At 44.4% G+C, this 15,268-nt stretch overlaps 1 pseudogene; it reads left to right on the top strand.

Moving 5' to 3' along the window:
- The window catches only part of LOC101646166, a 33,187-nt pseudogene extending 18,921 nt beyond the window's left edge, over window positions 1–14,266 (top strand).
- The last annotated feature ends 1,002 nt before the right edge of the window (window positions 14,267–15,268 follow it).

The following is a 15,268-nucleotide window of genomic DNA, read 5'->3' as shown; positions in this document are numbered from 1 at the left end:
GAAAGTTGTGAGTTTCATCAATGCTACACTGCACCCTGAGTGACTCATCTCCTCCCCACTATCCCTCTGCAAGGGATGTCCAGTTGTCTACAGATGGGCATTGGGTCCCCATCGTGCACTCCCCTCATTCACGATGACATGATATTTTTTCCTTTGGTGCTTGATAAAATTCATATCTTACAGTATACAATTAAATGTTTTTCTTTAGTATATTAGAATAATCACCACTATCTACTTCCACAACCTTTTCATCCCCCATGAAGAAAACCCGATCTATTAGTAGTCATTTCCCATTTCTCTTTGCCATGTTGTTGTGAGGTGGCATCCAGGCAGTTCCCACCCCTGGGGACCCCTCGCACAACAGAAGGAAATGCTGCACTTGGTCCTGCATGATTCTTACAATTGTTTCCAGGTTTGGCCCATTGCTGCAGCCACTGTGTCAATCCATCTCCTTGAGGGCCTTCCTGTTTTTCGTTGCCTCTCTACCAAGCATGGTGCCCTTCTCCAGGGCCTGGTCCCCCCTGACAACATGTCCAAATTATGTGAGACGAAGTCTCATCATCCCTGCCTCTAAAGAGCACTCTGGCTGTACTTCTTCGATGGCAGACCAGTTTGTCCTTTCAGCAGCTCACAATACCTTCAACATCCTTCTCCAGTGTTGCAGTTCAAACGCATCTCACAGCCCCGGTAACTACTAATGTATGATTTGCCAGTTCTGGACATCTCATGTGCATTGAATTATATAGTCTTTGTGTCTGGCTTCTTTCACTTAGTATAATGTTTGCAAGGTCCATCCATGTTGTAGCAAAAATCAGTAGTCCCTTCTTTTTCATGGAGAATGTGGAGCTTCCAGACTTCCTTTATCTGTTTGCTCATTGGTGAAGATTTGGGTCACTTCCCACTTTTTGGTTATCAGAAATACTTTGACCATGAATATTAGTTTTCGTTCCTTCTTGAACTTCAGACCTTCTGTCTAGGATCATTTTCTTCTGCCTGAACCACATCCTTTAGAATTTCCTTCAGTGACCTCTCCTCTGCCTTAAGTAAACTTCTTTAGTTTTTAGATATTTGAAAACTCACTCTGGAATTTGAGATCAGAAATTATTTTCTTCTAGCATGTTCAAGATAGCATTCTATGATCTCTGACTTCCATTCTTGCTGTTGAGAAGAGAGCCCAGTTTTCAGTTGAACCATTGCTTCTTAGAAGGAACGTGTCTTGGATGGATGGTTCCTGTGGGGCATGGGAGGGGAGAAGGCAGGGGGAGGAGAGCTGTGAGCCAATAATGACGGGTACAGGGTAATAGTAATGGTTCTAAAATTGATGGCGAGGAGGATGTAGCTTTTCTGTTCATGTTTGATCAATAGAATTGTATTTGAGAGGAATTACTGAGAGGTGATGATAGATAAACATGATAGTGGGGCAGGAGGAAATAAAAAAGAAAAAGATGAAAGAAGAAAAATATATAGGTATACATATATGTAAATACATGTATATACATGTGTAATTATTTAAATATAGGTATATTTGTTTATATATACATACATATAAATGCAAATGCAACAAGAAAGTGGATGGACTTTGGCTTCTACTTAAATTTTACCTCAGTACAAGAATGGTTTGTTCTAATAGTATGGCATTGTATGATACACACCTTCCTGAGAGATTGCTGAAGACAAAATGGGTACATAAGCAAATGTGGTGAAGAAAGCTGAAGGTGCCTGGCTATTTAAAGATATAGTGTCTAGGGCAGTGGTTCTCAACCTTCCTAATCCCTTTATCCTTTAATACAGTTCCTCATATGGTGGTGACTCCCAACCATAAAATTATTTTCATTGCTACTTCATAACTGTAATTTTGCTACTGTTATGAATCATCATGTAAATATCTGATAAGCAGGATGTATTTTCATTGTTACCAATTGAACATAATCAAAGCATAGTGATTAATCACAAAAACAATATATCATTATATATTGTGAAATATTTATTTCTAATGACAAATAAATGAAATTTTGTCTTGAAGCATGGTGTAGCACGGGTAACAGTTTTCATGCCAGGTACTCTATGTGGGCAAATCTGCAGGTGGGCGGACCCGCCTGGAGATGGATAGAGGAGCGGTGTCTCGGTTCCTAAGACCATCGGAAATAATGTGTTTTCTGATGGTTAGGTGACCCCTGTGAAATGGTCGTTTGACCCCCAAAGGGGTCGAGACCCACAGGTTAAGAACCGCTGGTCTAGGGTCTTAAAGGCTTGTAGTCAAACATATGGCCATCTATCCGGGAAGCAACAAAGCCCACAAGGAAGAAATACACCAGCCTGTGCGATCTTAGGGTGTCGACTGGAAAAGGGATCAGAAGTTCAAAAACAAGCAACCAAATCTATGCGAAGGGGTGACAATGTAGGGGAGACCCAAAACCCACCTCCAAGTTAATTGGACAGCCCCTCTTAGAAGGGCCACACAGCAGGGATAACAAGTTCGGGTGTGGTAGAGCACTGATGAAATACATAACTATCCTTTAGTTCTTTAATATTTCCTCTCCTTACTATTACAGTTTTTATTTGTTTTACCTCATTAATCATGTTAGACTTGCCTATGTTCATTTGTATAATTAAGATTGTTCAATACATGAAAGCTGAGATAGATGACCCTTCAGAAACAGTAACAGGAGTAATGGTTCCCTGAGGGAACGGGAAACGATGGGAGAAGGGGAGCTGAGTTTGGCCATGCAGGCAAAGGGCACTTTCCTACACCCCTGGCCACCACTGCATGAAGTCCCTGTTGACCTTAGAGAGTTTCTTTTCTAGGGCTGGAGGCTCTAGGGAATTTGTTCTAACCATCCCTAATGGGTGACCCTTTCATCCAGTTCCTCATGTTGTGGTGACCCCCCAACCATAACTTTATTTTCAATGCTACTTCATTACTGTCATTTTGCTACTATTATGATATTGGGCAACCCCTGTGAAAGGGTCGTTTGACCCCCAAAGGGGTCCCGACCCACAGGTTGTGAACTGCTGCTCTAGAGCAGAAGTTCCCAAGATTACTTGGCTTACCCACCCCATTTTTAGAAGAAAATTTACTCGGTGTTCCCCCTACCTATACCCCAATTAATATCTTTTGTACTATAATAGCTCATAATCTAGGATAAAGCAGAGGTACTGCTTTTGCAGCCTGCCAGGAGTGTCCCAGAGAACCCCAGGAGGCGTTATCACCCACTTTGGGAAGTTTTAGGCTTGAAACCTTCTGGTCTAAGATACCCTTCCCAAGAAAAACCAAACAAAACACAACCATTGAGTCAATGCTGACTCATAGCAACCCCCTGTGGGTTTCTGAGACTGTATGTTTACAGGAGTAGAAAGCCAAGTCTTTCTCCTACGGAGCTGCTATTGGTTTCAAACTACTGACCATGTGGATCACAGCCCAACGCATAATCATTACATCCTGGGAGGGCCAAAAAAGGCTCAAGGTAACTGCCTTGCCCCAGCAGGACTGTAGGTGGCAGCACATGAATTCCTATTGTAGACCCAGGCCGCTCTAGGGCACCTTTGGGTATATTGGACCACCTTACCCAGCGTGAAGGAATGTGACCACCCCAACTTGGACTCCTTTTCAATAACCATGACCCTAAACAGGAGGAGCCTCTCCTCTAACCCTCTCCCTGCAGCCTCTCTTCCTGCGCTTTGTGTCCCTGTGCCCCCAAATTCTACTTTCAGGTGCAAGGTGGTTTTTCCTTACTGATCTACCTTCTGAAATGCCTTTCCAGCCCACCCTCAAAACCATGCTCAGTTCAAAGTGTTCTTTGTTTTTGCCTGGTGGATTGTTTAAAATGAGGTTAAATGTTATGATAATGAGTGCCAAGAAATGCATGAAAAAGGAGGATTTACTTGACTAAATATCAGAACAGACCTTGAATCCTCCATTATGAATCAAGATCGCAGAGATATAGGCGTAGACATGGGTCTGTACACAATAGAGAATCCAGAGATCAATCCAACTACTTAGGAAATTCTAATATAGGGGATTTTTCAGTTCAAAGAAAAGAGTAAATGTGGTTTCAGCAGACTTAACAAATGGAATAAAATGAAATTAGAACTTTGAGCTATCTATAACAATAAATCCTAGATAGCAAATCATGGGTTAACAGTTCTTCTATGCAAAAAGATCTTCACATTGACAAGAAAAAGCAGCCTAGAGGAAAATGGCAAGCTTGTTAAAAGATAGTTCATGGAACTAAAACCCAACTCACTGCTATCAGGTCAATTGGGACTCATGGCAGCCCTACAGGACAGGGTGGAAATGCCCCGGTGGGTTTCCGAGGCTGTAACTCTTTAAAAAAAAAATTAAATTTTAATTAATTTCTTTATTTTGACTGTAACTCTTTAAGGCAGTAGAACACCTAATCTTTCTCCTGAGGAACAGCTGGTGGTTTTGAACTGCTGACAGTTAGGAACCCAGTGGTAGAGGTGGAGGTGCTGGTAGAAGTGGTAAAGGTGGTGGTAGTGGTAGCATGTGGGCTGGTAGAAGTATTCTGATTTGGTAGGGTTCAATGAGACAATAATTTGCATTTTTAACAAGTACCCCAACATTATTCTGACCCCTCTCTGAAATCCCCTCGAAGCTAAGATCCACAGAGCTCATCGGTTTCTTTCCATCTCTGCTTAAACTCTCAGAGACATCTCAAACTTGATGTGTCCAAAATGCAACTCTTATTTCCCTCTAAATTTGTCCACAGCCCACCCCCCCAATGCCTTCCATTTATCATCTCCCTATATTCCACCTGATTACTTAGGCCAGCAACCTGGAAGCAATTCTTAACTCTACCTTTCTCTCACCTCTAACAGCCAATCCACTATCTTCCTGCCAAGGCTATGTTCTCTCCATCTCTACCACCCCCAGCCCTGAGTCCATCTCTCATGGACTTTATTACGGCTGCATTTTCTCTGGTCTCCCCACTTCCATTCTGGCTCCCTTACAATTCCTACTTCACATACGGTCAAAGATGGATCTCTGAGACACGTAAGCAGGATAACAGTGTTCCTCTCCTCAGAAGCTGTCAAAGGTCATGTGTGGAGTATGCTTCAATTCCTTGCCAAGAATTCAAGGCCTCCCTAGGTGAGCGGGCCCCGCCTCTCTGTCTACTTCTCTTCATGGTCTCTTCCTCCACCTCTTACAGTGCCTCTAACCAGGTCTGGATACCTAATATGCAGAACCCTGTGGAAAATGAGATGTAATGTTCTCGTTGAAATATTGGTAAGAATTTTAAGCTGCTGACAAAGCAATAACTTAAATATGGAACCCCTCTGGGTGCTGGGCCCTGTGTGATGGCAAGAGGCCAACGCCCACCCTACTCCGAAGCTGTCCTGTTGCTACCACCGGCCGTGACTCTGCCTGGAACACTCTGCCCCAGTTTCTAACATCCAGCTGTCAGCTCAAATGTCGCCTCCCCCTGAGCTCTCACCTGACCGGTGCTGAATTTAAAGTAGCCTCACCTAGTTCCTCTCTATCACATCGCCCAGTGTGAATATCTTCCTCTTGCCCTGTTCTGCCCGAAATGTTGTCATCTGTTTACCAGTGTACTGTCTGTCTCCCTGCCTACTCCTTGGCCGAACACAAACTCAGGGAGAACAAGGGCCGCCCTGGCACGTTTAGCGGTTGCTGCAGCATGGCACCCAGAGCAGGGATTCAGACTAGACGAGCCACAGGATAAATAATTAACAAGTGAAGGAATAAAAATGCAGAAGAAGGTACCCCAGGAGACTGGCCTAGCATACCATCACCTACTGCAGGGGACATCTTAGGCCAGTGGAAGTGTACTGTCTTTCTTTAAGTTACTTGTGAATGACTCCTCTCCCCCAACATCCGAAGTCCAACCCAAGTCACACCTTTAGGGTGTTCCTCCTCTGTGCTAGCAGGGACGGACTGGCCACACTTTAATCTTATTAGCTATGTGAACTTGAACACATTACTAGCCCTCAGAAGAGGCCCGACGTCCTCAAACCAACTGGAGGGGAAACTACTGACAGCCTCACTTTTTCATCTGCTTGCTGGATAATTATGCTATCAGCTATTTGGATTCTTTAGAGAGTACACTAAATGACCCCTATAAATTATATGTAAATATAAGAATGTTTAACACTTGCTACTGTTATTAAGAGAGGCATTGTATGCTGAGCAAATCATCAGAGAAGCCCTTTGGCCTATACGAAGAAGAACATGGCATTAGGGCTGGAGGAAGACTTTCAGAGTTTGAAGCCCTTGCTGATGAAGATCAAGGACTGCAGCTTTCCATATGGACTACAGCTTAATGTAAACAAAACAAAAACCCTCACAACTGGACCAATAGGTAACACCATGATACATGGAGAAAAGATGGAAGTTGTCAAGGGTCTCATTTTGCTTGGATCCAAAATCAATGCTCATGGAAGCAGCAGTCAAAAGATCAAAGGACACCACCAAGCCCCGAGGACAATATTCCTGCTTAGAGCAGCCAATGCACAACGAGACAAGACGTTCCTCATGGCCCATCTCGCTATGAGGGACAATGCTGGAGGCACAGTGTGGGAATTGTGCCTGATCTGGCCCCACCACACAGGCATGTACATATATAAATATGTTTATATATATGATAGGGAAATAGATCTATGTACATATATTTATAAGTATTAAGATAGCAGATGGACATTGGGCCTCTACTCAAGTACTCCCGTAACACAAGAACACTTTGTTCTAATAACCTGGCATTCTGTGATTCTCACTTCCGAACACAATTGCTGAAGACAAAATGGGTGCATAAGCAAATGTGGTGAAGAAAGCTGATGGTGTCCAGCTATCAAAAGATATAGCATCTGGGGTCCTAAAGGCTTGAAGATAAATAAGCTGCCATCTAGCTGAGCAGCAACAAAGTCTACATGGAAGAAGCACACCAGCCTGTGTGATCATAAGGTGTCGATGGGATCAGGTATCAGGCATCAAAGACCCAGAACAAAAAATCATATCAAATCTTACACACATTAAAAAAAAATCATATCGATGTGAATGAGGGGGAGGGTGGAGTGAAGACCCAAAGCCCATCTGTAGACAATTGGACATCCCCTCACAGAAGGGTCACAAGGAAGAGACGAGCCAGTCAGGATGCAGTATAGCACTGATGAAACATACAACTTTCCTCTAGCTCTTTAATGCTTCCTCCCTCCCACTATCATGACTCCAAATTTACCTTACAAAGCCAGCTAGACCAGAGCATGTACACTGGTACAGATAAGAGCTGGAAACACAGGGAATCCAGGACAGATAAAGCCCTCAGGACCAAGAATGAGAGTAGCAATATGGACTACAACTTATTGTAGTCCGAGAAGGGGAAGGTGGAGGGAGAAAGGGGGAACCAATCACAATCATCAACATATAACTCCCTCCCAGGGGGACGATCAACAGAAAAGTGGGTGAAGGGAGACCGTGGTCCATGTAAGACAGTAAAAAAATAAGAATTTATAAATTATCAAGGGTTCATGAGGGAAGGGGTGGGAGAGGGAGGGGAATGAGCTGATACCAAGGGCTCAAGTAGAAATAAAATGTTTTGAAAATGATGATGGCAACATATGTACAAATGTGCTTGGCACAATGGATGTATATATGGATTTTGGTAAGAGCTGTAAGAGCCCCCAATAAAATGATTTTTAAAACAACAACAACAACAACAAAAAGATTAAAGGACACATTGGTTTGGGTCAATCTGCTACACAAGGCCTCTTTAAAGTGTTGAAAAGCAAAGATATTACGTTGAGGACAGAAGTGCACCTGATCCAAGCCATGGTATTTCCAGTCACCTCATATGCTTATGAAAGTCGGACACTGAATGGGGAAGGCTGAAGAAGAAATTGATGCATTTGAATAAGGTGCTGGCAAAGAGAAGGATACTGAAAGGACCATGGTCTCCCCAGAGAACAAACAAATCTGTCTTGGAAGACGTGCAGCCAGATGATGTTGCCTACTGGTCCAGTTGTGAAGATTTTTGTTTTCGTTACAGGATGATGAAACCTTGTCTTATGTACTTTGGACATGGTATCAGGAGAGACCAATCCCTGGAGAAGGACATCATGTGTGGTGAAGTAGAGGGGCCGCAAAAGAGAGCAGGACTCTCACCAAGATGCATTGACACAGGGACTGCACTGATGGACTTGAACATACAAATTGTGAGGGTGGTGCAGGACCAGGCAGTGTTGCTCACATGATCACTATGAGTCGGGACTCATCCGCGCTGAAGACCATTGATGAAATGGGATGGACACTGGTTCTGGTCCCGGTGCTTCACTTGGTCTTTCGAGAGCTTGACCAAGTAGTTCTAGCTGTCGGAACCTCCGGCTTCTCTTCTCCAAAGCAGTGAGGCTAGCAGGAGCAGCTATCTCACCCACTGTGACTTGGAGACAACAGAAGTTTGAGAAAAAGGTGTGAAATCTTTTAAACTTTCCCTGAAGAAACAAAGGGAAGGAACCTTAGGATGGATAAGGGGCAGCCACCAGGGGCCTGCACTGGCGGGACTCCCCGGGAGACACAGTGAGGTCCCCAGACCCAAAGAGAGGCACAGCTTTGTTTCACCATGATGGAAAAGGAACAAAGTGTGACTTCACAGTTAAGCAGGTAGGTTAGCTTCCCGGAGGCACAGGGTTCCAGCACTCTATCCATACACATTGTCCCCTCTGCTCTTGCCCTTGCAATCTAAAGGTTCATACAATCAGTTCCACCCACTCCTGCTCTGTGACTGCCAAGAGTATGACTCAGTAAGGGTGGGGGTTGGGGCTCTGAAAGCAAAGGAGAGCTGCTGAAAGCTGCCCCCCCCTGCTTCCCCTCTGGAAGCTGCCTCCTTGGCCCTCACTGCCTTGTCCTTCTCCTGCCTCCAGTGGCCTTCACTTTCAGCGTTACAGTCACAGTTGCTGCCTCTCCCTGTGCCAGGGCTTCCAGGACAAGCCTGTCGTCTAGTAGCAGGGAGTAAAGGCTGAGGGTGGGGTTCTGGGGTGAGGCAGATCCCACCTGAATTCAGACTCCACTTCTGACCAGCAGTTTCACTTTGACTTTTGTGAATTTCAGTTTCATTTGGAAAATGGGGAGGAAATTTTAATAACTACTCTCCACCCAAGTACAAACTATTTTGAGCTTCAAAATGAATAATGATGTTAATAAGTCTCAAAATTGTTTAAAAAATATATATATATATAGAGAGAGAGAGAACTCATGAGTCCACAGGAAGAATCAAAGGGAAGAAAGTTCTTCCCATAATTCATACTTATAACTGTAGAGGAATGATAGAATTAGAGGAACATCACTTTGCAACCACCAGGGTAGGAACTGATTCAAGCAAAGGTTATCAGTAGATGATCAAATAATTGAATGAAACGTTGTCAAAAATAATAAGATGTTCAACTGTAGTACACACATATCATGGAATATGGCACTTGGCATACAAAGGTATGTCTGACCCAAGCCATGGTATTTTTAATCGCCTCATATGCCTTTGAAAGTTCGACATTGACTATAGATGATTGAAGAAGAATAGATGTGTTTGCAGGATGGTGCTGCTGAAAAATGTTGACAGTTCCATGGGCTGCCAAAAGAGCAGAAAAATCTGTCTTGCAGCCAGAATGCTCCTTAGAAGCAAGGATGGCAAGACTCACGGGACCCTGTAGGAAAAAGCAGGCTGCTCCACAGTATTTCTGAGCGTGCACATCTTTACAGGAGCAGGCAGTCTCATCTTTCTCTGCTGGAGTGGCCCGTTTGAACTGCCAACCTTGCAGTTAGTAGACCAAGGCATAGCCCACAGCACCACAAAGGTTCTTAGAAGTCTCTGTAGATCGGTCTGTGTAAACACACAAATACGTGGGGATAGCACATATACTTGAGTAAGTTAAAAAGTATTGCTACTAGGGTTTCCAGTTCCTATACATGCATGGGTCTATTCCACGCAAAACATGCTTCAACATGTCTTTGCGATCAGTGGATGGCTACACTCAACTTCTCTTGGTAACATACTTGTCATGGTCTCTTTAGGGGGCCTTTTTGAAAAGCCCAATCAAACAGTGACTTCTGAGGGGACCTGCTGGCCCACTTAAATTCAGGGCAGAGAGATCAACTCAGAAGTTATCAGGACTATCTTGGGGGGATTCCAAAGGGGTAATTTTGTTAGATTTTCTTGAAGGACACAGGACCAGGATGATCACAGGGGCTTATTGGAAAGAAGTTTTCAGAAAGTTGAAAAGGGTATCGGTGAGAAAAATGCCCCCAAAGTTGTGCCAACATATTTTTTTTCCCATCTCAAAAATATACTTGCTCATTCTCTGAGGGCAGCAAGGGCTGCTCTTTGATAATTTGATTATCATCCACCCTATAACCTTGATCTTGCCCTTTAAGACTTCTTTTTGTTTGAAGAACGTTGAAAAGCAACACACTTTGAGTCCCTTGAGGAGGACGCCAACACTTGTATTGAGGTAGTGGAAATTGAAGAGTGCAGAGTAGAGAGATAGAAACCCTGCCTTCAGGATTGTTCAGGCCTTGAAGATAATGTTAAGAAACAAGAGCTTCACATTTAATAGTTTTGTTTCATAACGATTTCTGTGATTGTATAGCAACACTTTTTGACTCACCTCAGTATTAATTGATGGCACAGATAAGAGATACTGCTCAGATATAAACAAACACCAAATATTGGCTTGAAGGCTCAGGACCATGGTCTTATGGGACAAGTCAGGTAACTGGTAGAACAAAAGTCATGATCTGCATCAGAGTCTTAAAAGCTTGAGAATGACCATCTAAGTCACAGCTAAAGGTCCCCACTCACCAGAAGCAAAATTGCCAAGAAGGTAACTGAGGAAATGGCACGAGGCCCAATCTGACTATCTCCAGCATCTCTAGAAGCAAGGACAATCCAACTACATATCCCCAAAGAAGAAGAAATCAAACACACCTCTACCCTCTAACCTTCTTTTCCCTATTCTGATGCAAACTGCCTTTTCCCTATTCTAATGCAAATTGACACTCTACTTCTCTGCTGGGTTCACTACAGCGGCCACACAGATCTCAGAGGCAATACTCACAATTATAGGGTTTATTAAGGAAGCTAACAGGTTACAAGTCAGGCTCAGAAATGTTAAAGACACAGTTCTTTTGTGTGCAGTGCTTCTCAGCCATGCTGGCAGGCATACTTCTCAGGTCCTCAGCCTCTCAAGCACATGGCCCCTTGGCCGCTGCTGCTCTGGCAAGTGTTACAAAGCTTCTTTAGCACTCATAAATATCCAAAGGGCACCTCTTTCTGCAAGTCAGCATCTTGCCTGCAGGCACTCAGTTTTATTTGCACTGTGGGCTGGAAACCATGGCACTCTGTCTCATGGCTTTAGTGCTGCAGGTTTTGATGTCTGCTGCCAGTGCCACTTCTCTGTGCGGGTATCTCAGACGGGCTCCACTTCTGCTTATGTCTTCTTGGTGAGAGTCTCCTTTCCTGCTTTTGAGATGGTTTACTCTATACCCAAAGAAAAGGCAAAACTGACCAACCACTTCTTTAAATACACTCTATTTGCATGCTCCATACCCACCCACCTCTTCCACCACCCCCAAGTCATGAGGAGCCCTGGTGGTGTAGTGGGTTATGCATTGGGCTGGGTTGTCCTATCATAACACTGACACTTTGAAAGAATTCAGGTCAGTTATTTCATAGAACATCCCTCGATGGGGATTTGTCTGCCTCAGGGTTAGATTCAGTCTAAATATTTTGCAACACTAAATAGATGGTGCTGTGTCCCTTTCAGTGCACGGCATCAAGTAGTTCCTGGTGTCAGCTTGTCCTGTTTTAGGAATGTTGAGTTTCGTTTCTCCGTGCTGTCAGCCAGATCACTCCATTGTGCAGAACCCTAGTAAACAATCAGTTGGAGTGGGACTCTGAGACAATGCTAACATCTTTTCGATGAGATTGTGTCGGGGTTTTGGTGAAAACTTACACACACAGGTTCCCACTTGAAAATGTTCACACAAATTATTCGGTGATGAGTTACATACAATGTGTCAATATTCTCATTGTTTTCTATCTGTTCCCTTTCCATACTCTAGTTTCCCTGCCTAGTTATCTTCTCACCTTTGCTGTTGAGAAATGGATGACTTTTTGGCCAGGCTATGAGCAGGAAATCCTTGATCTCTTCAATCTTGTGAGGCATGGCGAAGAGGCGGACTGGCATAGCAAGCCGCAAGAAGCGAAGAGGGCTGAGGAGCATTGGGGAATTTTTACTAGGGCTGTATATTAGATAATATTGCATCAATGTTACATTTCTTGAGTGACATTGTGTAGGTGGGTGGTTTTATTCTTAAACTATACATATGAAAGTTTTTAGGGATGCAGTATCAAGTTATTTGCAACTTCTTTTCAAATGGGTCAATAAAAAGACAAAGCAGACACATATTAAGAGAGAAACAAAAAAAAAGAAAAGAAAAAAGAGAGAAACAAAGTAAATGTGGCAGTTTTAGAATTGAAGACTAAAGTGAAGTCAATAAACCTCTTTCAGACCGACTAGGCATTCTAGCAGATGTCTTTTTGTCTTGCTGATGGCCTTCCTGGGGACCTCTGTCCTCCTGTGTCCTCTTGTTCTCATCTGGATGGGTGTTTTTAGACTTGATGCATACCTGTCTCCCTGGAATATCTTCATACTTCGCCCTGGGAATCCTCTTTGCTTCTTTATAAGGTTGGCTCCCTGCTTTCTGGATCTCAAGTCTCCCAACCTCCTCGTTTTACTGTAGAACACCATCTAGTAGCTTACAGAGAAATGGTAAGTGGAAAGTAAAATTTTTTGAAAACTTGCTGATAGAAACATTTATCTCTCAGTTGATCAATGGTTTGGCTAGGTATAGATTTCTAAGTCGGAAACCATCCTCTCTTAGAATTACCAGGTCATTAACCTAATTTTCTCTCCTTGGGTGTTTTGGAGATATCCAAAACCCATTCCAATATCCGGTCTTTCATATGCAATCTTTCCTTCCCGCCTTCTCTATATGAGGAGCCTGGTGGTGTAATGGTTACATGTTGGGCTGCAATCAGCACAGTTGGCAGTTCAAAACCACCAGCAGCAGCTGGGCTTTCTATTCCCATAAACAGTAGCAGTCTTGGAAACCCACAGGGGCTCGCTATGAGTCAGCATTGACTCAATGGCAGTGAGTTGATTAGTCCCATCGTCTCTGTCCCATTGTCCTGAAATTTGGTAATTCTGTGTCTAGAAGTGAGTTACATTGCATCCATTGTGCTAGGCCCTCAGTACTGGAAAGTGTCCACATGTAATTTCTTTAATATGCTGTTCTTCATATATACATATATATTTATTTATTTTAAGGACATCTTGCAGTTCAGATATTGGACTGATGTTCACGTTTTCTCGTTACTCCCTTTTTTCTATCTCTTCCATTGAATAAATCTTTATTCAGTACCACTCTATGCCAGTTGTTGTTCTAGGTGCTGGGAACAGAGACGAGACAAAACCAAGGAGCACAAACCAAGCTCCCTGCCTTTGTGGAGCTTACACTCTAATGGAGAAATACAGAGAGTAAGTCGATGTGAGTGATGATATAGCATGCTACAAAAAAGGATAAGTGCCGTGGAGAAAAATAAACCAGCGGAAGAGGCTAGGGAGTTCAAAAAATAGGTCCCTATAATTTTAAATCGTATGATCAAGGAAGATTTTACTACGAAAATAATATTTTTGAGCAAGGACCAGAAGATAAGGGCACAAATGCTGTGGCTCTCTGGGAAAGAATGATCCAGAAAGAAAGAACAGCACAAGCCAGTCCTGAGCTCCACCAGCTGCCGCCAAGCCGCCACCTTGTCTCTGACCAAGACCGAGAGGACCATGGTCTTGTCTATGTGGAGCAAGTTCTCCCTGCAGGTCGACAGCATGGGCACCAAGACCCCGGAGAGGCTCTTCACCAGCTACCCCCAGACCAAGACCTACTTCCCACACTTCGACCTGCACCCGGGCTCGGCCCAGCTGCGCGCGCACGGCTCCAAGGTGGTGGCTGCAGTGGGCGACGCGGTCAAGCACATAGACAACATCTCTGGGGCGCTGGCCAAGCTGAGCGAGCTGCACACCTACATCCTGCGCGTGGACCCTGTCAACTTCAAGCTTCTGTCTCACTGCCTGCTGGTGACCCTGGCCGCGCTTCCCCGCCGACTTCACGGCCCAGGCCCACTCTGCCTGGGACGAGTTCCTGTCCATGGTGTCCTCCGTGCTGACCTAGAAGTACCGCTGAGTGTGCGGGGGGTGGGGGGGTGGGGGTGCCCAGGGCCCAGCCCCGGGCTGTGACAGGCTGCGGCCACTCCCGCCCGAGCCTGCCCCCAAGGTCCTCCCCGAATGACTCCCCAGTAAACGGATGAGGATACACACACACAAAAAGAAAGAACAGCACATACATAAGCCCCAAACAGAGCAGATCAGCTGGAGCCTGTCTGGAGGAGGAGAGTGGGGGAATCCAAGGGCGCCTAGAAGACTGGTGGGCCAGTTAGAAGAGGCCTGAAAGGCAGAGGCGGGTGGTAGGCGAACTTTATACTGGGAATGGCAAAGACCTCCCAAAAGTTGAAATAGGAAACTGACATGACCTGACTTTTAATTGGATCACCATAACAGCTGTGTACAATGCATGGGGAAAGATGGAACTTACAGCAGCTTCTGCAGTAGTTCAGGCAAAAGTGAAGGGTGGCAGAGGCCTAAACAACATATTAAAGAAATTACATGTGGACACTTTCCAGTACTGCGGGCCTAGCACAATGGATGCAATGTAACTCACTTCTAGACACAGCATTACCAAATTTCAGGACAACGGGACAGAGACAATGGGACTAATCAACTCACTGCCATTGAGTCAATGCTGATTCATAGCGACCCCATGTGGGTTTCCCAGACTGCAACTGTGGAATTTTTCTAACCCTCCTGTGGAATTTTTCATTTCCAAAGTTTCTTACTTAATCTCTAACTGGGTGCTGTGGGATAAGCCTTGGGAAGCTAATAGCAAAGTCAAGGTTCAAACCCACCAACCATCAGAAAGATGAGGCTCTTTGCTTCTGTAAAGATTTATAGTCTCAGAAACTATGAGTCTGACTCAAGTTGTGATGGCAGTCCATCGTGTCCAGTTTGTGGGCTTGGGGATTTGATATCCTCGGTCCCTCGTGTGATCTATAATCACTGTCATTGAGTTGATGCCAACTCATAGTGACCCTATAGGACAGGGTAGAACCACCCCTGTGAGTTTCTGAGA

The sequence above is a fragment of the Echinops telfairi genome, unplaced genomic scaffold (assembly GCF_000313985.2).
Source record: "Echinops telfairi isolate 266 unplaced genomic scaffold, ASM31398v2 ScPeMD7_7458;HRSCAF=8496, whole genome shotgun sequence".
In the NCBI taxonomy this organism is placed as follows: domain Eukaryota; kingdom Metazoa; phylum Chordata; class Mammalia; order Afrosoricida; family Tenrecidae; genus Echinops; species Echinops telfairi.
This window is presented reverse-complemented; position numbering and strand designations above follow the sequence as displayed.